Genomic DNA, 22,321 nt, shown 5'->3' with positions numbered 1-22,321 from the left:
CTTCCCAACCAAGGGATCAAACCCAGGTCTCCTGCATTGTGGGCCGATTCTTCACCAGCTGAGCCACAAGGGAAGCCCAAGATTACAGGAGTGGGTAGCCTATCCCTTCTCCAGCGGATCTTCCTGACTCAGGAATCGAACCAGAGTCTCCTGCATTGCAGGCGGATTCTTTACCAACTGAGCTGTTAGAGAAGATTTACCAACTGAGTTATGAGCTATTAGGGAAGTTTTATGGTATATCTTACCACTTTTTGGTTGAGAGTAGCATTTTTCTCTTCTTTTTCAAAACTGATTTAGCTATTTATGGATCTCTATTCTACTATATATTCAGAATAAGTTGTTGGATTCCTTTTAAAAACTTCTGCTAGAATTTTTAGTAACTTTATAAATTAGTCCATAGAGAATTGCTGTCTCTCAAATTTCATTGTAGGTATATTATTTTTATTCCAACATCTGAAGTGTGTGTCTTTGCGACTCTATGGACTACAGCCCACCAGGTTCCCCTACCCATGGAATTCTCCAGGCAGGAATACTGAAGTGTGTTGCCATTTCCTTCTTCAGGGGATCTTTCGGACCCAGGGATTGAACTTGCATCTCCTGTATTGGCAGGTGGGGCCTTTACCACTGACCCATCAGAGAAATTCTCTCCTAATAACACAGATCTCTTAACTAATATCTCTCCTCCCTCCTTCTCTTCATCTCCCTCCCCGCATCTCTCACTCTCTGTCTCTCTCTCTTTCTGAAATCTTATCTAGCATATCCCTGAAGATGGGACCGCATCTTATTTCACTTTGATCCAGTGCCACTAGAATGAGGTTTGGTACATAGGTCATTGTGTTAGCTTCCTAGAGCTGCCATAACACACTGTCACAAACTAGATGATTTAAAACAGCAGAAATATTAAGAAAGTATAAACATTAACTGACCCTTAAAAACATTCAGGGCTTTTAAGGGTTACAGTGCATTCCCCAAAAGATATGATGAAGTCCTTATCTCCAGTCCCTCAGAATGTGGTTGTATTTAGAAATAGGATCACTGCATACATGTATCATTAGTTAAATGAGGTCATACTAGAGCAAGGTGGGCCCTACTTCAATAAAACCTGTGATCTGTAGGAGACTGTAAGTCTTAATTCAAGGTGTCGCAGAGCCATGCTCCTTCTGAAACAGATATGAGAATCCTTCTTTGCCTCTTCCAAGCTTCTAGCAGTTTTCCAGCATTTCTACCATTCCTTGGCTTTTATGCATCACTCTAATCCTCCATCCTCACGTGATATTCTCCCTGTGTCTCTGTATTTCCCCCATGGCCATCTTCTTATAAGGTCGCAGGTCATATCTCCAGGCAACCACTCAATTTTTTTAGCCTATATACCATAAATTCTCTGGTGAAGGGTAGAGCTCCTCTGACGTATATAAGTGCATACCTTCACTATATGGGTGGTTCAGAACACACATTTCTACTCAGAGAGAGGAAGGCTGATGAAAGCAGAGGGCCCTACCCACCTAGATTTCTTGGTAAGCAATCAATAAATAGGTATTTACTGATAACCATTTTATTTAGTGCTTGCTTCCATGTTTTTTGTTATTTGGGACTAAAGGTATAATATGTAGACACAACCTTTAACTGAGGCTGAACCTAGGATCACAGATTGCATGAACTTGTCAGTTTCCCTTAGTCTCCTTCAATCATCAGAGTTCCTCAGTTTTTCTTTGTCTTTCATGAACTTCAGACTTTTAAAGTCTCTCAGTTTAGGTTTGTCTGAGGTTTCCTCTGATTATACTCAAGTTTTACATTTTTTCAAGAATATCACAAAAGTAATATTGCTTACTCTCAACATGTCACATTGGAGGGCATGTAATGCTGATTTGCCCCATTGCTGTTGAGGTTGGCTTAGATCTTTTGGTTAAAGTAGGATTCGCCAGGTCTCACCACCGAAAAGTTACTGTTTTCCTTTTTGTAATTAATATTGTATGAGGCTAATTAATCTTATGAATTTATCCTGTTTTTTATTATACTTCAAGCCACTCAGTTTAACATTCATTGTTTTTGACTAAAACTTGATTATTACTGTGACATTTGCCAAATGATGATCATTTATTCCCATAATTTTTTTACATTTATTAGTTAGAATTCTACTCTAAAAAGGAGTTTTTATTCCTTCTCCATTTGTTTATTTATTCAGTTATTCACATCATCATGCATTCCTGGTTTCCTATTTTACTCTATGTGTACTGAGTCATCATATTTTGTTACGAATGTTGGCATACCCCAACTCCAGATGATAGGGTGAGCCCTTCAGCCTCCATGGCATTTGAAAATAGGAGCCTTTGGGAGGTAATTAAGGTTAGATGAGGTCATGAAGGGGGCTTCTCTGGTGGCTCAGTGGTAAAGTACCTGCCTGCCAATGCCGGAGACACGGGATCAATCCCTGGGTAGGAAAGATCCTCTGGAGAAGGAAATGGCAACCTACTACAGTATTCTTGCTTGGAGAATCCCATGGATAAGGGAGCCTGGCAGGCATCCAAAGAGTTGGACACAACTGAGCACAAAGTCATGGAAGAGGGGACCTCATGATGGAATTATTGCCGTGATAAGAAGGGACACCAGAAAATTGCTGTCCTCGAGAAGGAAATGGAAACCCACTCCAGTGTTCTTGTCTGGGAAATCCAATGGACAGAGGAACCTGGAGGGCTGCAGTCTATGGGGTTGCCAAAGGGTCAGACACGACTTAGCGACTAAACAATAGCAGCAAACATTGATTACATATTAGCCAGCTTTTTTTAAAATCAAATAACTTGCTTCCTGTTTTTGTTCAATGTAAGTCACAGAATGTGGATGAGTAGTATTATTGATCTCATATGTAAGAATAGCCACATGCTATAAGTAGAAAAATTTGACTCATAATTTTATCACATGGGATTTTTTTTTACTGGCCTTGGGTATTAATAAAAGGTCTTGCAGACAAACAATTTAACTTTAAATACCACTTGCAATTTATAATTTTATTTTAGCTTTAAATTATTGTCCCATTTCAGTTCTAAGATTTTTCTTCCTAAGAGGCATAATTAACCAATGAAAATTATTTTTTATTAAAAAGTAAAAATAAATATAATATTTGCATACAAATGAGAAAATTTAAAATCAATGCATTTAAAAGAAATGATGGTTTTAGATTACTTCCATGAAGAGTAGCTCTATATATAGAAATTTAGAAAGAAAAAATAAGAATCATTGTTTAAAGGTATATAAAGATATGCAAACAATTTCAACTGTAAAAAAAAAAAAAGCTAGCTGTCTTTCTCCATGGACATACAAATAAGAGGTCACATGAGCACACAGAGAGATGGCAGCTGCTTACAAGCCAAAAGAAAGAAACCTTTCTGGCACCTTGATTTTGAACTTTAGAACTGTGAGAAATTTCTGTTTTTTAAGCTACTTGCTAATGCTGCTAAGTCGCTTCAGTCGTGTCTGACTCTGTGCGACCCCATAGACGGCAGCCCACCAGGCTCCCCCGTCCCTGGGATTCTCCAGGCAAGAACACTGGAGTGGGTTGCCATTTCCTTCTCCAATGCATGAAAGTGAAAAGCGAAAGTGAAGTCGCTCAATTGTGTCCGACTCTTAGTGACCCCATGGACTGCAGCCTACCAGGCTCCTCCGTCCATGGGATTTTCCAGGCAAGAGTACTGGAGTGGGGTGCCATTGCCTTCTCTGTTAAGCCACTTAGTCTATCGTATTTTCTTATAGCTGCCTGACCTAAAACATTACCATTTATTATTTTGTTCTCAGATTATCCCAGATTTGGCCAGTGTTTCAAGTTGACTTGTGCATCTTGTTTTAATGACCCCATGTTTATTGAGCACCTCCTTACTTTCTGACACAACTTGCTCTTTCCCTATGATCACCCTGGCTCTAGCCATTTGTCCAAGGAGCCCCAGTTCCTTCTACTTGAGAATGGTAGGTGGAGACCAAGATCTGGGTGTCAGGAGTGCCTGTTGATCTTGGGAAATCATTGGCTCTATGCTTTTTTGGCAGACAGAGCTAGGAAATACACACACAAACACACACCCCTGTTCCTGTAACCATCCATCCATCTTGAAATAGTCCCCCTCACAGAACCAGGACCAGACAATCTAGAGATAGTTTGTGGCAGGGGACACATCCACAAGGAGAGAAGGCAAGGAAATTTCCAGGAAAGAGGGGACTTACGTGTTTATATGATGTTTCTCAGCAGTCCAATAGGAAGTCTCTGGGGGCAGAAAACTCTGAAGGGCATCAGTGGCTTAGAGCCTATATAACCACAGGGCTTTTCTTATCTGTGACTAGCAGATGTTGGGTGCTGTTTGATAAAGTGTGCAAACCAGGCAGTCAGCTCTACATAGCTAAGAATGTGCTAATTTGGTTTATGCTTAAAACAACTAGTTGTGTAAAAACTTGAATTTGGTGCTGGTAGGCTTTTGGCTTAATTGGTCCCAGTCCTTGACGGTGTTTTTTTCCAGTTTGCTTGAGATATAATTGACATACAACACTATATAAAGTTAAGGTCTACAGTATAGTGATTTGACTTACCTATGGCATGAAATACCCACTCCAGTGTTCTCGCCTGGAGAATCCCAGGGACAGAGGAGCCTAGTGGGCTGCCGTCTATGGGGTCGCACAGAGTCAGACACGACTGAAGCAACTTAGCAGCAGCAGCAGCAGCATGGCATGAAATGATTAACACAATAAGTTTAGTGAGCATCCATCATCTCATATAGATACAAAGTTAAAGAAATAGAAAAAATGATTTTCTTTTGATAAGAACTCTTGGAATCTAATCCCAACAACTTTCATATATAACTTTGTTATTGTTTAGTTACTAAGTCATGTCCAACTCTTTGCAACTGCATAGATTGCAGCCCACCAGGCCCCTCTGTCCATGGGATTTCCCAGGCAAGAATATTGGAGTGGGTTGCCATTTCCTTCCCCAATTATAACTTACAGCAGTGTTAACCATATTTATTATGTTTTACATGGCATCTCACGTATTTATTTATCTTATAATTGAAAGTGTGTACCTTTTAGCTGCTGCTGCTGCTGCTGCTAAGTCGCTTCAGTCGTGTGCGACTCTGTGCGACCCCATAGACGGCAGCCCACCAGGCTCTCCTCATCCCTGGGATTCTCCAGGCAAGAACAATGGAGTGGGTTGCCATTTCCTTCTCCAATGCATGAAAGTGAAAAGTGAAAGTGAAGACGCTCAGTCGTATCTGACTCTTAGTGACTGCATGAACTGCAGCCCACCAGGCTCCTCCGTCCATGGGATTTTCCAGGCAAGAATACTGGAGTGGGGTGCCATTGCCTTCTCCTACCTTTAGCCAATTCCTCCTTCCCTCACCCCACACTTCTGGTAAACCACAAATCTGATCTCTTTTTCTATGAGTTTACTTTTGAAGTACAATTGACCCACAACAGTATGTTAATTTCTGTTACACAACATAGTGATTTGGTATTTATATATGGTTTAAAATGATCGCCATGAGAAGTCTAGTTACAACATGTCACCATGTGTGCATGCTCTGTCGCTTCAGTTGTGTCTGACTCTTTGTGACCCAGTGGACTGTAGCCCACAAAACTCCTCTGTCCGTGGGATTCTCTAGGCAAGAACACTGGAGTGGGTTGACACTTTCCTTCTCCAGGGGATCTTCCCAACCCAGCGACCAAACCCACATCTCTTATGTCTCTTGCATTGGCAGGTGGGTTCTTTACCACTAGTGCCACCTGGGAAGCCCAATATCTCACCATACTACATAATTATTGACTATATATAGTCATAATTATTGACTATATAGTCAAATTATTGACTATATTCCACTGTATATATACAGTGGGAATTAGCCACTGTAGATGGGTATATATATGTATATACATATATATATATATGATTGTTTTACATTGCTGATCTCTCAAGTACAAACATATTTTAACAACCTTGTATTTTTCCTACCTCCCACCAAGGTTTACTGTTTTTGACATTGTATTTTACATCTTTTTGTCTTGTATATCTTTTAACCACTTCTTTGGATATAGGCGATTTTACTGCTTTTGTCTTTTAACTTTCCTGAAAGCTTTATGCATGGTTGATTTGTTGTCTTTATTATATATTTGCCTTTAAAAATGAGATTTTCCTTTCATAATTGTCATGTTCTAGCTATGGGCCTTTCCTCTTCTGCTTAAAGTCTCCTTAGCTTTTCTTGTAAAGCTGGTTTGGTGATGCTGAACTCTTAGCTTTTGTTCATGTGTAAAGCTTTTGGTTTCTCTATCAAATCTGGATGAACAGCTTTCCCAGTTGAGTATTCTTATTTATAGTTTTTTCTCTTTCACCACTTTAAATATACCCTGCCACTCCCTTCTGGCCTGAAAAGTTTCTGCTGAATAGTCAGCCAAGAGCCTTATGCGAGTTCCCATGCACATCACTTTTTTCTTTTCCCTTGCTGCTTTAACTATTCTCTCTTTGTCTTTAATTTTTGCCATTTTTAAATACAATTTGTCTTTGTATGGTCCTTTTTCAGTTGATCTTGCTTGGGACTCTCTCTGCTTCCTAGACCTGGATGTTTTTTTCCTTTCTCAGGTTAGACAAGTTTTCAGCTATTACATCTTCAAAAAAAGTTCTCATCCCTTTTCTCTCTCTCTTTTAATTCTGGTACGCACTATAATGTAAATGCTATGCTTGATGTTGTCTCTTAAACTATCCTCATTTCTTTCTTGTCTTGTTCAGCTTCAGTGATTTCTACTACTCTGTTTTCCAGTTTGCGGATCCATTCCTCTATTAGCTAATTTACTATGGATTCCTTCTAATGTATTTTTCATCTCAGTTATTGTATTCTTCACCTCTGTTTTGTTCTTCTTTATGTTTCTTAATCCTTTGTTAAAAACTCCTAATTTCTTACCCTGTGCATCCAGTCTTCTCCTGAGTGCTTGGAACATCTTTACAATCATTATCTTATACTCTCCATGAAGTCGATTGCCTAGTTCAACTTCACTGAGTTCTGAGATTTTATCCTGTTCTTTCATTTGGAACATAATCCTCCATTACTTCACTTTGCTAGTTTGCTGTTTTTATGTCTATGCATCCAGTAGGTAGCTTACGTTTCCTGGCCTTGGAGAAGTGGCCTTTGGTAGGAGACTGCCTATGCATCCCAGCAGCTCTGCTGCCAGTGTCCATGTCCCCAGATTGCCTCCTGCCTCTCCAGGAGGCTCTCCAAGATTAGCAAGTAGGTCTGACCCAGGCTGTCTTCAAATTACTGCTTCTGCCCTGGGTTCTGAAGCCTGTGAGGTTTTGTGTGCACCCTTCAAGAGTTGTGTCTCCATTTGCCTCAGTCCTCTGGCTCTTCTGAAAGTGTTACTGGCCTTCAAAGCCAAACGTTCTGGAAGTTCACTTTCCTATTGCAAGATCCCCAAGGTGGGGACCCTGATATGGAACTCAGACTATTTGCTCAATGAGAAAACTGTAATTATCCTCTCATTTACAAGTTACCCATCTGGAGGTACAGAACAATACCATATCTCTGCCTTTCCTAACTGTGTCATGGTTACTTCTTTATTTCTTTAATTGTAGAAGATCTTTTCTGCTGGTCTTCCAGTTTTTCCCACCAATAGTTGCTCTATAAACAGTTGTAAGTTTGATGTGCCCATGGGAAGATATGAACCCAGGGTCTTCCTACTCTGCCATCTTGGCCACTCCCCTATTTGATTGATCTTACAGTATTTGGCTGGAACATCCTTCAATCCATGACACTTTATACCTACCTCTATTAATAGACGAGTAATCTCAAGTGAAGTAATTCATCCATTTTGATTTTTTAAGTGTAGTTTTTATTCAGTGTTTGAATCACAGTCTAAGAAAGTGATATCCTTGGCCTCTATTTTGATTCACTGCATACTGATCTCCCCAGGTTGCTTTTTGGTATCATGAAACTGATCTTTTTGGAAAGACACAATAAAAAGCAACCTTATGACATCTATAACTGTATTTGCAGTGGAGATATTATTGAAGCCATTGTGTGTCATATCTTTAAGTGATCCCTACATGCAGTCCTCTGAGTAATTTCTTTCAAAACTGAGTTCTATAAAGTGTTGCTTGGCCTTAGATACTGTAAGCTTTCTTCTTTCAGACAATAAATACCATTCAACTAAATTTTGGGGGTGCTATCTTTTTCAGGAAGCTGAAAGCTAAATTTGTGTCCCACCTGTAGCCAGTTATGTTGAGTATGTGTATGTGTGTGCTCATTTCACTTTCATTTTATCTGATCCTGATTTTTAGTGTATATTTTTGTTGTTAGGTACTACGTGTTACCTAAAAGCACTCTCAAATTCTCCATAATCTTAAAACACGGGAAGAATATTGGGTTGGCCAAAATGCTCATTTGACTTTTCCATAAAAGTTCTCATGGGAAAACCCAAATGAACTTTTGGCCAACCTAATAAATAAGCAACTGAATAGTAAATTTAAGATGCTTTGATATATTCTTGAAATGACATAGATTGATTTATTTGCATCTGTTGAAAAAGTAGTCCTAAATTGTTCATAAGACAGTGGCAAATAGAGACTGGGAAATGCCAGAGAGCCCTAAGAGTATAAAAATACAGCTTCAGGTAAGGACAAGTGGTTTCTCAATTGGGTGGATCTAGTCATTGCTCTTTTCTTGGATTTAAGAATGTCCATCACTTTCCATTCCCACTGAGGTCTACTTTATGAATATGATACTTCCAGAGTTGCAAAATTTTTGCCAACAAGGCCATTGAAGGCAAGAATATAAATGGTATTTACTATGTAATATCTGTGTGGTTGCCAAACTCTATTACAAATGATCTTCCAGGAAGATTTGTGCTATTGCAGGAAGCTTCTACTGTTTTCAAGACTTTCAGGCAATTGTATGCAAGTTTAATATTTGATGCTCTCTTTTCCATATTGACAAAAAGAAGTGAATGCTCATTAAGACACATGTATTAAATAGTCTTAGTACTGTTTGAATTTATATCTCTGTTTTAAGTATATTTCTACTAATCCTCTAAAAGAAAATTATGATTAAAATACTTATAATACATGCTCATAAATATACTTGCTGGTTAATTAAAGAAAAAAAGAATCCAAGATTGTAATGGTAAAAGAAAGTTAACAAAAGATGACTGATCTTTTCATGTATTACAAGCTGAGGAATTATCTCCTACCTATTCATTCATTCAACAAATATTTATTAAGAACATATGTTGTACCAAGTACTTTCTACTCTATTTCTAGCATGAAAACCATGAATATATATAAACCAATATTTTATAATACCAAACTCTCAAGGAAAGTGTTAGTAACCTGTGGTTTTTCTATAAAACAGACATAGTTTCAGAAAAGTTTTATATCCAAATCTGAATATCTCTGATGAGATTAATTAGAGACATTTATCATTTCAATTAGGCAACTCAATTATTCACTGAAAAATATGTCAGATTCCTCACTATTTTTATTTTTCTTACTGATGATAGACCAACATATTTTTATTTTTAAAATGGGTGTGTGCCCATAGTAAAATATTCAAAATATCAAAAAAATAAGAATTTACCCACAACCCTGCTTCCCACATATGAATTCTTCTAATATTCTGCTATGCCATTCTAATATTTTATGCATTTACATATGTTGCTCATTGGAAACAGTTTTATACCTCATTTCATTCCCTTAGAGTTATTTGCTGAAAATTTCTTATATCATTAGTAGTTTTTAAAGAATAAAGAAATATCAATGTGCTATCAAATGATCATAGCGCAAGTAACCTGAATGATGAATATTTAGATTCAGTCCTTACTATTACTGAAACTATTGTTAGACTTTATAAGTTATTCAGTCTGCAGGCTCTCAAACAACAGCCAAGGAAATCCAATATTGAATGAGAACATTTTACCAGCTTAAGACAGAAGGAGCTCTTTTTGGGACTAGAAGGGGGATGATAAATCTTATGCAGCTAGTTCCTCAAACATTTTAAATGTTGAGTTGCAAGAGAAGTTTGGAGTTCTGTCATAGGAGTCTTCCCCATGGTAACTGATGAAACATGATATGAATATTAGGATTCTATATGTCACAATAGGATGGACGATGATGCAATATTGTGAAAAGTTCATAGATTCTGGAATCAGAAATATCTGGTTTTGAACCTGAGTATCCCACCTTGAATAACATCTACAAAATGGGGAAAATAATAACTTTGAATGATTCTGGTGAAGAATATGTTAACTAATGTATATAATATGTCCAATATTGTGTGCATCAAAAATAAATGCCCAATTTATTGTAGATTGATTATGATTATTAATACTGGCTGTTTTTATTATAAAACTATATATAAAACTAAGATCATGGCATCTGATCCCATCTCTACATGGCAAATAGATGGGGAAACAATGTAAACAGTGAGAGACTTTAATTTTGGGGCTCCAAAATCACTGCAGATGGTGACTACAGCCATAAAATTGAGACACTTGCTCCTTGGAAGAAAAACTATGAGAAACCTAGAGGGCATATTAAAAAGCAGATACATTACTTTGCCAACAAAGGTCCATCTAGTCAAGCGTATGGTTTTTCCAGTATGTATGGATGTGAGAGGTGGACCATAAAGAAGGCTGAGCACCAAAAAATTGATGTGTTTGAACTCTGGTGTTGGAGAAGACTCTTGAGAGTCCCTTGGACTGCAAGGAGATCCAACCAGTCCATCCTAAAGGAGATCAGTCCTGGGTGTTCATTGGAAGGACTGATGCTGAAGCTGAAACTCCAATACTTTGGCCACCTGATGCCAAGAGCTGACTCATTTGAAAAGGCCCTGATGCTGGGAAAGATTGAGGGCAGGAGGAGAAGGGGACAACAGAGGATGAGATGGTTGGATGGCATCACTGACTCGGTGGACATGAGTGTGAGCAAGCTCTGGGAATTGGTGATGGACAGGGAAGCCTGGCGTGTGACAGTCCATGGGGCAGCAAAGAGTCAGACACGACTGAGCAACTGAACTGATATACGTGTTTGTGTGCTCAGTCATGGATAACTCTTTGTGACCCTATGGACTGTAGCCTGCCAGGCTCCTCTGTCCATGAAATTTTCCAGGAAGAATCCTGGAGTGAGTTGTCATTTCCCACTTCAGGGGATCTTCCCAACGCAAGGATCAACATATATATGTGTATTTCATTATTTAACAAAAATTACTCTATGGGGCAAAGCAGTGTCCTTCATCTGATTCTAGTGACGCCATGCAGATATTCCAGAGCACAGTGACTTGCAAAAATTCCTTCTCATGTGAATTGAAAGCCCACAAGCTCTTCAAAACAACGATTTCTCCATTTGTTGTGAAATAGATGTCTTAACAGAAACTGTTAGCAGAGCGGCTGATCAGTAACAAAAATTGATCTATTTGCCACTAAGGACAGCAATTGGAAACTAAAAACCTCTACCCCAGGAACAGATTTTCTATCCTCTTCTTGTCACTCAGTCGTGTCCGACTCTTTGTGACCCCATGGATGGTAGCCTGCCAGGCTCCTCTGTCAATGGAATTATCCAGGCAAGAATACTGGGAAGGGATGCCATTTCCTACTCCAGGGGATCTTCCCAACTCAAGGATCAAACCCATGTCTCTTGTGTCTTCTGCACTGGCGGGAAAATTATTTTACCATTAGCACCACTTGGGAGTCCTGGGAGCCTTTTTATCTTCTAGTGTCATATAAATCACTCAGAGATTGGGTTTTATCTTTTCCATTAAAACAACTCTAAAAGATAAATTCAGTTCAGTTCAGTCGCTCAGTCATGTCTGACTCTTTGCAACCCCATGAATCGCAGCATGATAAATTAATATTTATTAAATAACCTGAAAGTAGGACTTGGGGTGGAGAAGGCAATGGCACCCCACTCCAGTACTCTTGCCTGGAAAATCCCACGGATGGAGGAGCCTGGTAGGCTGCAGTCCATGGGGTCGCTAAGAGTTGAATACGACTGAGCAACTTCACTTTCACTTTTCACTTTCTTGCATTGGAGAAGGAAATGGCAACCCACTCCACTGTTCTTGCCTGGAGAATCCCAGGGATGGGGAAGCCTGGTGGGCTGCCGTCTATGGGGTCGCACAGAGTCGGACAAGACTGAAGTGACTTAGCAGTAGCAGGACTTGAGGCTCCAGTTCTTAAACAATAAATTAATTGGAAGGAGGAAGAGTGCTGAAACATTACCTACAAAGTGCCCTTGTGATTACAGAAGGGCTGCCTAGTCGTACTGGACACATTTAGTCTCCAAGCCAATGCCACCCTACATGCCAGGAGCCATAAAGACATAGGTGTGGACATCAGATTTTCTCCCTTGGGAGGCTACAGATGGTTATCAGGAACCAGAGAGTACATATCCAACATTTCAACCAGAGACTTAACTCTGCCTGCCCGTAAGAATTTCCTGGAAAGGTTTTAAAAGCATCAATGATTGGACTTCCACACCAGCCCAAACGAATCAGAACCTGTGGGAGACAGGGCTTGAGGATGACATATTTTGGTTTAGGCCAGCAGAAATCAAACTTTAGCATGCATCAGAATCACTTCATGAGCTTGTTAAAGCACAGATTGCTACCCCACATCTAATACAGTGCTTTTACATAGTCTAGTAACAAATGGATAAATAGTGCTAGATTTGTATTTGAAAAGAACAAATTTCTAGGACAAGGAAGATTAACTGGTGTCCATGGATGGAATTGGCTTCCCTGGTGGCACTGCTGCTGCTAAGTCGCTTCAGTCGTGTCCGACTCTGTGCAACCCCATAGACGGCAGCCCACCAGGCTCCCCCCATCCCTGGGATTCTCCAGGCAAGAACACTGGAGTAGGTTGCCATTTCCTTCTCCAATGCATGAAAGTGAAAAGTGAAAGTGAAGTCGCTCAGTCGTGTCCGACTCTTAGCGACCCCCTGGACTGCAGCCTACCAGGCTCCTCCATCCATGGGATTTTCCAGGCAAGAGTACTGGAGTGGGGTGCCATTGCCTTCTCCATAGGTGGCACTGGTGGTAAAGAATCCACCTACCAATGCAGGAGATGCCACTGACACAGATTTGATCCCTGAATTAGGAAACTCCAGTGGAGTAGGAAATGGCAACCCACTCCAGTATTCTTGCCTGGAAAATCCCATGGACAGAGGAGCTTGGTGTGCTACAGTCCATGGGGTCACACAGAGTTGGATATGTCTGACCATGCATGTGCACACACATGGATGAAATTGTCTGCAGTACTTCATGGGCTTGGGCATTTGTACACACAGAGACCAGCTCCTCACTTTCATGGGAGTCTTAAGTGGGAGTGCAGTTCCATGATCTAGAAATGTTACAAGCCAGTCTGATAGGAATTGAAAGTTCTTTTCTTGTAGTCCTTTGTCTTCATAAATAGACTGAATAAAAAGAAGTAATCTTTTCTTTTCCCCCCAAAACAAATTTCAGTATTAACAAGCACAAAAATAAGAATTTTGTCTTATTAAAAATAACGAACCACTGAAGACACTGACTTCTCCATCCAAGAGCCAGTCTTTCCTCTACTTCTTCCACATAGTAGACGTGGAGAGGAAACAGAAGATGTAGACATGTTTTGAAGCCTGTCTATTTCATCAGCATTTTGCATTCTCTTGGAACACACTGCACACCTAGTTTTTTCCACGATACTATTCTAGCCTGTACACCCAGTAAATGCTTCTCAACTGGGAGGCTGTAAATGGACTCTCCCAGTGTTTCTCTGTCTGTGGCTATGCATCACCTACCAATGAGTCACCCAGTGGACAAGTCAAGAAGGTAAATTCCTGAGACACTCACCCCCCATCTGGTGAGTTAGAATCTGTGTGTAAGAGGAAAGTTTCAAGTGGAGAGGCCCTGGATTCTGACTATTCTCAAATTTCTCAGATTATTTTGAAGCAGATGAAAAGCAGAAAACCAGTGGACTAGGCTGACAATGGTATTGCCAGTCTTCTTTGAAAGCTCCCTCGAAGGAAGAAGTTTAATACTACTTCCTTGACTGGAGAAGCAAGTTCAAAACAGGAAAACATCTACATCATAGAGTCCTTAGAGATCCATCTTAGAGTGGGCACACTCCCCAAAACAGTACATTTCCTGTAATCCATTTCCCAAGAGGGGTTATAGCTTTCTAGTTTTAAGGTTGTGTGGATAAAATATTTGGCTGAATAAAATATTACCTGCCATGACTACTAACAGTCATGCTGAACGTGGGCTGTGCGAAATGTCCCTGTGGAAATAGAAAACTAGGCCAGCCCTTTCTGGGTGACAAAGGTCATGAATAATGCAGAGAGGATGCGGTTTCTTTTCATGTAGTTCTTACTGTGCTAACATTTGTGACTACTCTAGAAAGCAGAAAGTGCAGGGAAAATAGGAGAAGGCATACCTTGTAGTACATATCAAGGAAAAAAGTCCAACAACTTAGATGTTGCCTTCTCATATAGTGATATATGATTATGGGAGAGAATGACAAATACGGTGATTTCTTTGCAGATCAGACAGTAAGATTAGCTCACATAAGGAAAGTTTGCTTGGTGTCAAAGCTGTGTTAAGTATTTTACATTTTTGTCTTATGAAACCTCATTAGTTTGCCATTTACTGTAACATCTTTTAAAAAAATATGGAACAAAGTTAAGAAAACATGAAAAAGTGTTCCAAATACTTGGGGGCAACAGGTGAAGTCAGAAATCCTGGTTTGTCCTCAAGGTTATTAGCTTCAGCTTCTATGAGGTCATCTGTCAGGTAGATTTATTGGACAGGGTTACAGTTTGGTGAGCCACCAAGTGAAATGGCTTAGGGAAGCACTAAGTAGTCCTCTTGGGAAAGAAAAACAAACACATTTGGAACATCCAGTGCTATTTGTTATTTTCACCTGTGACGCTGAGGACAGAGTCACCAGCATTCCTATCAGAATGGAAAGGTCTAGGTGTCAGTCAGTTAACATTTGAAAATTCTCCTCCTTTGCATCAGTTCAGTTCAGTCACTCAGTCGTGTCTGACTCTTTGCGACCCCATGAACCGCAGCACGCTAGGCCTTCCTGTCCATCATCAACTCCTGGAATCCACCCAAACCCACGTCCATTGAGTCGGTGATGCCATCCAACCATCTCACCCTCTGTCATCCCCTTCTCTCCCGCCTTCAATCTTTCACAGCATCAGGGTCTTTTTAAATGAGTCAGATCTTTGCATCAGGTAGCCAAAGTATTGGAGTTTCAGCTTCAACATCAGTCCTACCAATGAATACCCAGGACTCATGTCCTTTAGGATAGACTGGTTAGATCTCCTTGTAGTTCAAGGGACTCTCAAGAGTTTTCTCCACCACCACAATTCAAAAGCATCAATTCTTCGTTGCTCAGCTTTCTTTATAGTTCAGCTCTCACATCCATACATGACCACTGGAAGAACCATAGCCTTGACTAGACGGACCTTTCCTGAAAAAGTAATATCTCTGCTTTTTAATATGCCACCTAGGTTGGTCATAACTTTCTGTTTGCATAGTATATAATATAAGGCATCCTATAGAGGGCAATTTCCTTGTCTAAAAGAAGTTTGCAATCTATTATGAGGGGAGGAAGATAAATTCTCACTTATTTTTATTTATAAATGTGTGTGTGTGCTCAGTCATGTCCAATTCTTTGCATCCCCATGGACTGTAGCCACCAGGCTCCCCTGCCCGTGGAATTCTCCAGGCAAGTATACTGGAGTGGATTGCCATTCCCTTCTTCAAGGCATCTTCCCAACACAGGGATCAAACTGTTAACCCTAAAATGCAGCCTGAGCTTTGCAGATTCATGAGAAGGAATCAAGAAATGAAAAACAAAGTAATGGGGCTCATGGAGACAGGGCCCCTGTCTTTGGAGGGGCCCCAGAGTCCGGGGATGATGAAGCATAAAGAAAGGAGTCCTGGAAAGAATCTAACACCACCTCTGAGCTGGACAGAGCACAAGGGAAGGGGGAGAAAATGAAGTCCCTGGTTACCAGCCATGTCCAGGTCACAGTAGGCTTTCCCAGCTCTATCTCTGGGGGTTCTGCCTTGTCTTCTCTCTGCACCACAGGCCTCACGGGACCCCTCTTCCTCCCCACTCTTCCTGAGTCTACACAGCCTGACTATAGTGCCTTCAACATCAGAGTCCATCAGAGGCACCAGTGAGGTGTGAGGTTCCTGGCCTCTCAGAACCCAATGTTCTACTTCATCCCCAACTCCACCCTCCCTGGAAGTCTGAGTGTGCCCAAGGCATGGCTACACACCATGTTCTCTCAGAAGTCAGCCAGTCCCTCTTTTCAGTAGCCTATAGTAACTTGATAGTATCTTAATTAAGCACAGGCTTAATTCCAGGGGTGATCAAGTAGTGCTCCAGCTACTATTATTCATAATAAAGTGATAACAGCAGGAGAATATTATTACTGAGATCCCATATTCCGGGCAGTGAGCTTGATACTCAACTAGGACTGTGGCATCTGGGGCAAGCAAGGGCCTGTGATGTGGCCACTTCTCTGTGAATACTTGCTGCTGATGTTAATCGTCCCTCTAGTCCCTTAGGGCGTCCCTCGTGGCTCAGCAGTAACGAATCCACCTGCAATGCAAGAGACCCCCATTTGATTCCTGGATCGGGAAGGCCCACTGGAGAAGGGATAGACTATCCACTCCAGTGTTCTTAGGCTTCCCTGGTGGCTCAGCTGGTAAAGAATCTGCCTGCAATGTGGGAGACCTGGGTTCAATCCCTGGGTTAGGAAGAACCCCTGGAGAAGGGAACGGTTCCTCACTCCAGTATTCTGGCCTGGAGAATTCCATGAACTGTATAGTCCATGGGGCCCCAAAGAGTCGGACACGACTGAGCGACTTTCACTTTCACTTTAGTCCATTATTGACTGCTTCTGCTGTGCCCTCTGCTCTTGGGTAGCCAGATCTGCAAAGCTCTCTACTATCTGCCAGCATCATCCCAAGGTATCTCCAGGTCCACTCACCTACTCGGCCACACTTCCTTTAGAAGTGGGAGAAAACCCAAACCTTCCCGTACCGTATCCCTTATCCTTCTCAACATGTTTTAGCATAAACATTAGTGAGTTTTCCTGATTTTGTTCTTGATATTCTAAGATAAGACTTTCAGACTTCTAAAAACTAAATAATCCAATTTTGTGGTGCCCTCAAATATTGATACCTGGCTCCTGAAATTAAAAATCACATTTCGAAAGACGAACATCTCCCTTACTTCACAAGAATTCACAAGAATCTCCATAGAGACTCAAAAGTCAGCAATTTGACTCTTTTCTCTTATTGTTTCTATCTTGAGAATAGTTCTCCTCAAAGCCATCTTTGCTGCTGGGAAAAGGGAAAAAGAATTCTGGCTACTGAAAAATGCTGGCATTGGGAAGATGGCTAAACTTCAATTTACTATCTGCAATTACCATCCTTGTACACAAGGAGGAGGCAAAGCAGAATTCCGAAAACAAATGTGAAGAATAAACACATGGACACTAAGCAGAGAACAGAGGGGAATAGGCTGTGAGACTGGGATTGACATGTACACACTGCTGTGCATAAAATAGATGACCAATGAGAACCTAGACAGCATGTCGAAAAGCAGAGACATGACTTTGCCAACTAAGGTCCGTCTAGCCAAGGCTATGGTTTTTCCTGTGGTCATGTATGGATGTGAGAGTTGGACTGTGAAGAAAGCTGAGTGCAGAAGAATTGATGCTTTTGAACTGTGGTGTTGGAGAAGACTCTTGAGAGTCCCTTGGACTGCAAGGAGATCCAACCCGTCCATTCTGAAGAAGATCAGCCCTGGGATTTCTTTGGAAGGAATCATGCTAAAGCTGAAACTCCAGTACTTTGGCCACCTCATGCGAAGAGCTGACTCATTGGAAAAGACTCTGATGCTGGGAGGGATTGGGGGCAGGAGGAGAAGGGGACGACCGAGGATGAGATGGCTGGATGGCATCACGGACTCGATGGATGTGAGTCTGAGTGAACTCCGGGAGTTGGTGATGGACAGGGAGGCCTGGCGCACTGCGATTCATGGGGTCGCAAAGAGTCGGACACGACTGAGTGACTGGACTGAACTGAACTGAATGAGAACCTACTGTAAACCACAGGGGGTGGGGGAAGAAGGTGCAGTCTGTTTGTAGGACATGTATTAAGTTAACCTTTAAAATGCATTCCAATATACAGCGGATACCTGCGTGCTAAATCACTTCAGTCGAGTCTGACTCTTTGCGACCCAATGGACTGTAGCCTTCCAGGCGCCTCTGTCCATCAGAAATTCTCCAGGCAAGAATACTGGAGTGGTTTGCCATGTCCTCCTCCAGGGGCTCTTCCCAACCCAAGGATCGAACCCATGTCTCTTGTGTTTCCTGCTTTGGCAGGCAGGTTCTTTACTGCTAGCGCCGCCTGGGAAGCCCCCAATATACGGCTGGTGCAGACAAGCACTCTTTGATTCCATCTACACGACGTACCTAAAATAGCCAATAGTCTGACTTCATAGAGTCAGAAAGTACATTGGTAGATGCCAGGGGCCCACAGGAGAGGGGAGGGAGATTGGGGAGTTGGTGTTTAATGGAGACAGAGTTTCAGTTTAGGAAGGTGAAAAATTCAGGAGATCGGTGGTGGTAAGTTACACAACAATGTGAATGTGCTTAGTGCCACTAAGTGAAAGTGAAACTGAAAGTTGCTCAGTCATGTTTGACTCTTTGCGACCCCATGGACTATAGAGTCCATGGAATTCTCCTGGCCAGAATACTGGAGTGGGTGGCCGTTCCTTTCTCCTGGGGATCTCCTCAACTCAAGGACAGTTAATTATGATTAAAGTAGTATGTTTTATACCGTGACTTTTGCCACAATTGAAAAAAAAACATTAAAAAATTTTGGTTTCTTTTAAAAGCAGAATAATGAGTATGATAGAAACATTGAGAATGAACTGAGAGAGAGTGGGTCAAAGATAATTTATTACAGATGAAGAAAGGACAGATGGCACACTCCTTTTCCCCACTCTCCATATTTAGTCTTGTTTAATCATTACTTTTTCATAAAGAGTATTTAGGTCAGAGTTCCTAGCTGTAAGCAAGGAAAGCATACTCTGGCCAATTAAGCTGAAAGATGATTTTATGGAAAGGATCCCAGGCAGCTCAGGGAAGTGTTGGGTGGGCTAGAAAACCAAGCTCAAGGTTGTTTCTGGGAACAAGCTCCTGCCAAGGGCACTCACAATGACAGTTGCCAACAGATAGTACGGTTTGTCCTGATGCCCTTAAGTGGACTCTCTCAAGTCTGCAAACGCCATAGTCATCCTTGACCTTCTGCACCAGGAACTGGTCTTGCAGCTCTGCAGAAGCCTCACAAGCCTACTGGCATGCAGGCCATCAAAAGGGGTGTCGTGCAGAAATGCCCTTCCCAAGTGCTCACTCTGCCAGTTCAGCCTGACTAGAGGAACCTGGAAAATACAAGAAAATGTCATTTTGCAAGGAGGAAGAAATGGAGGGGGGGAGTGTGAGAATCAATTTTTCTGGGCTCTATCTACCCTTGTGAGGCTACATAGTCCCCCAAACATAGGAAGATGATTCAGAAGATGCTGAATTAGGAAAATTATTAGATGAAGTTAGAAAAGAGTAGACATAAAGTGCTGTGGAGAGATCACCGAGATATGTGGTTATGTACAAAAAAGGGGAGCATAAAAATGAATAATACACTACCCTTTGTGTAGGAAAGGAAGAAAACAAGAAAAAAAAATGCCTTAGCAAAAATAAACATTAGATGGCTAAAGAAGACACCATAAAAACCTATTACCTCCATCTCTTTCCTAATGAGATGGAGTAAGGATGGAAGGAAGAATTCTTATCTAGATCTGTATTCTGAGTCATTACCTGCTAAAGAATGCCATTTTACTGAAACCTCAATGGTTGAGATTGAAAGCCAAGTGAAACAAATTACCTCGGTGGTATATTAAGTTATAAGCATCACTCCACAGAAGAAAGATGTATGAAGCCCAACTTTAAAACAAAATACCTTTGCTGTACATTCTTGCTAGGATGCATTTTAGGGGAGAAAAATCTACAAAAATTTTTTCATAGCTCTTTAGTGGTAATATTGATATTATATTTAAAAGCAGTTTCTTTACATTGTAGGATAAAATATAAGGGAAGAAAGACAAAACTATAAAATTAAAGAAATTAAGTAAAAATATAGTAATGACAATTTAATTGGAAATACCCATATGAACTACTAATAATCATAGTAGTCTCCATGGTATGCTGCATTAAGAATATTGTTTTAAGTTGCTGCCTTCTCCATTGACAAGTGATTCAGAGATTCGATCATCTTTCTCTGTCTGGTACAGAGAGGGGGACACCCTCAGTAGATACAGGGTTTCAGTTTTATAAGATGAGAAAGTTCTAGAGTTCTAGTGTCCAACAACACGCCTATAGCTAACACGACTGTACTGCACACTTGCAAATGGTTAAGATGGTGAATTTTATGTTATGTGATTTTTACCATGCTTTTTTAAACAGAGCATCCCAAATTGGATTTATTCAGCAGACTTGTGTTTTATTGCAAGGTTTCCTATTCTTTTTAATATACGCAATTTTCAAAGGTTACGCACCATTTACGGCTGGAAATATTCACTGTATTTGTGTGTTGTGTTGTACAGTGCATCCTTGTAGCCTATCCCACCTCTATATTCCCCGACTCCCATTCTCTCCCCAGTAACTGCTAGTTTGTTCTCTATACCTGTGCCACAGCTTTTTCAAAAGCAAAGGTGGGTTGGCGAGGCGGGGGTTGTTTATATTTATTTATGGCTGCGCTAGGTCTTCACTGCTGTGTGTGCGCCGGTTTTCTCTAGTTTCGGCGAGCAGGGGAACTCCTCATTGCAATGCTCAGGCTTCTAACTGCAGTGGCTTCTCTCGTGGGCTCCAGAGCTGTAGTGCACAGGCTTTGTTTCCAAGGCAGCGGGTATCTTCCCAGACTGGGGATTGAATCCATGTCCCCTGCACTAGCAGGTGGATTCTTAACCACTGGACCATCAGGGAAGACCCGCAACTATTTTAAAAAGAGAAGTTTGCCGTAACACCATGCTCCATGTGAAGAACTAATAATGCCATTTAGCTTGTGTCATCCCATATGGTGACAGCAGCATTTGCACAAGAAAGAGAAATGCCAACCACATCCTGCCACTCACCAGATCTCCACATTTTCTTCTTGCCTTAAAACTCCAAGAGTAAGAACTAAATTCTCTTGTTTTACAAAATTATTTTTCCTATTTGGAAATTTTTTTTAAAAAGAAAGAAAATAATACCACCATCCAAAGACTATGTTCCTTTAGAAATTAGAAATCAAAATGTAGTATATAAGCCATTCTGCTGCTGCTGCTGCTGCTGCTAAGTCGCTTCAGTCATGTCCGACTCTGTGCGACCCCATAGACAGCAGCCCACCAGGCTCCCCCGTCCCTGGGATTCTCCAGGCAAGAACACTGGAGTGGGTTGCCATTTCTTTCTCCAATGCATGACAGTGAAAAGTGAAAGTGAGGTGAAAGTGCTGCCTCATTGTGGTTTTGATTGGCATTTCCATAAGGACTAATAACGTAAGCATAGTTTCATGTGCTTATTGGCCATTTGTGTATCTTCTTTGGAGAAATGTATTTTCAAATTCATTGTTCATTTTTTAACTGGATATTCAGATATTTTTGTTGAGTTGTAAGAATTCTTTATATATTATGGATATCTGAAAATTATCAGAAAACATCAGTTCAATTCAGTTCAGTCGCTCAGTCGTGTCCGACTCTTTGCGACCCCATGAATCTCAGTACGCCAGGCCTCCCTGTCCATCACCATCTCCCGGAGTTCACTCAGACTCACGTCCATCGAGTCCGTGATGCCATCCAGCCATCTCATCCTCTGTTGTCCCCTTTTCCTCCTGCCCCCAATTCCTCCCAGCATCAGAGTCTTTTCCAATGAGTCAACTCTTCTCATGAGGTGGCCAAAGTACAGGAGTTTCAGCTTTAGCATGATTCCTTCCAAAGAAATCCCAGGGCTGATCTCCTTCAGAATGGACTGGTTGGATCTCCTTGCAGCCCAAGGGACTCTCAAGAGTCTTCTCCAACACCACAGTTCAAAAGCATCAATTCTTCAGCGCTCAGCTTTCTTCACAGTCCAACTCTCACATCCATACATGACCACAGGAAAAACCATAGCCTTGTCTAGACGGACCTTAGTCGGCAAAGTAATGTTTCTGCTTTTAATATGCTATCTAGGTTAGTCATAACTTTTCTTCCAAGGAGTAAGCGTCTTTTAATTTCATGG

The sequence above is a fragment of the Capricornis sumatraensis genome, chromosome 13, assembly GCF_032405125.1.
Source record: "Capricornis sumatraensis isolate serow.1 chromosome 13, serow.2, whole genome shotgun sequence".
NCBI classification, from domain to species: domain Eukaryota; kingdom Metazoa; phylum Chordata; class Mammalia; order Artiodactyla; family Bovidae; genus Capricornis; species Capricornis sumatraensis.
This window is presented reverse-complemented; position numbering follows the sequence as displayed.